This window comes from Myodes glareolus, chromosome 22, assembly GCF_982192425.1.
Source record: "Myodes glareolus chromosome 22, mMyoGla1.1, whole genome shotgun sequence".
NCBI lineage: Eukaryota > Metazoa > Chordata > Mammalia > Rodentia > Cricetidae > Myodes > Myodes glareolus.
The window spans coordinates 3172416-3173873 of record NC_142047.1 but is presented as its reverse complement, the minus strand read 5'-3'; the positions used below and the strand labels follow the sequence as shown (position 1 = coordinate 3173873).

The following is a 1458-nucleotide window of genomic DNA, read 5'->3' as shown; positions in this document are numbered from 1 at the left end:
CCCAAATACACATGGAATCCGATTTCCAGTTCTTCTCTTTCACACACCAGTTAGTTCATAAAATGTTTTTGTTTTACATTTTTTACACCAATGCAACAAAATGATGGGAGGAGCGGTGGCTGACAGTACATATGCTTATAAATGGGAGAGGGGAGGAAGACGGGGGGGGGGGGGGGGAGGCGGGGGGCACAGGCAAACAAAAGCCACACGGTCTCTATGGAAACGTCGTGGGAAGCGGGCCTTGGAGCCAGCGGAGGGTAGTTATTCTTGGGGAGCGATGGCGCTGCATGGTCGATGCAAACTGTTACGTGGCCCATTGGGGAGGGAAAGGAGGAGAGAAAAGGAGCAGAAAACGAGTTTTCTAAGAAAGGACCCTAATGAGTGCATGACGTGTCCGGTTAGCGTGAAGCAGAGGTTTAACACTGCTGCTTTCTCTTCAAGGCCTCCACCAGGTCGTTCTTGAGAGCTTCTTGCTTTGATTTGTGTGCAAACATCTGCACAGACCTCAGGCCATTGACGATATCCTTTGTTTTTCCAAAGTAGATCTCATTCAGTGTACTTCTGATTTTATTTTCCATGTCCTCCACCAGGCGCCCAATGTTGGCTATGTGTGGAGAGCAGTCACTCACGGTTTCATCTTTCTCCGTCTGTCTGGTCAGCCTGCCTCCCAGGTTCATGGTGCCTAAGCCGGATTTGTTGGTTTGCAGCCACAGTATCACCGTGGAGGTCAACTTGTAATGGGCGGTACGGCTGCTGGACTTCTCCTGTACGTCCACCACATGGATGGAATCCCAGCCGCCTTTGATCTTCTTTGACCTGTCTCCAGCCTTCTTTATGAGGATCACTCCAGCGAAGCCGTGATCCAGATCCCAGACGTAGATAGATGAGACGTCACCTTCAAAATACAGGTCTCCGTATTGGTCGAAGGCATTGTTGGCCTCCACCTCCAGCTTTCTCAGTCGAGCAGATGGCATGGCCCCATCTTCCAAAGGAGGATCATACTTGCCACTCCATGGTGACCTACAGGAATCCCCGTCTCTGTTGTAGTCGCATAAAAGGTAGTCCTTGCCCACCTCCTTGTCTCTGGCGACAGGAGATCTTCACACAGACTGGGGACCAGGTCGATCAGGTCACTGAGGTTTTTCTAGATCTGCTGTGGAGGCAGGCGCCTCATTAGGTCCAAGGCACAGTCCAGCTGCTGATCGCTCATGGTGGCGGCAGCGGTGGTCCCTGTCCCGGCGTCTGTGGCTCTACCCCTCCCCCCTCAGCAAGGCCCGGTGCTTCTACTTCCCCGGGTGCCCAAGCTGCCAGACAGAATCTTAACAGAGAAATAAGAGAACTAACAGATGTCATAACTCAAATGGACTTAATAGACATATAGAACATTTCACCCAAACACAAAAGAACATACTTCTTCTCATCACCTCACAGAACTTTCTCCAAAATTGACCACAAACT

The 1458-nt window shown here is 50.8% G+C and overlaps 1 pseudogene; it reads right to left on the bottom strand.

The window, feature by feature from the left end:
- Positions 1-267: 267 nt before the first annotated feature.
- On the bottom strand, positions 268-1225 carry LOC148118385 (F-actin-capping protein subunit beta pseudogene; annotated as a pseudogene).
- Positions 1226-1458: the final 233 nt, after the last annotated feature.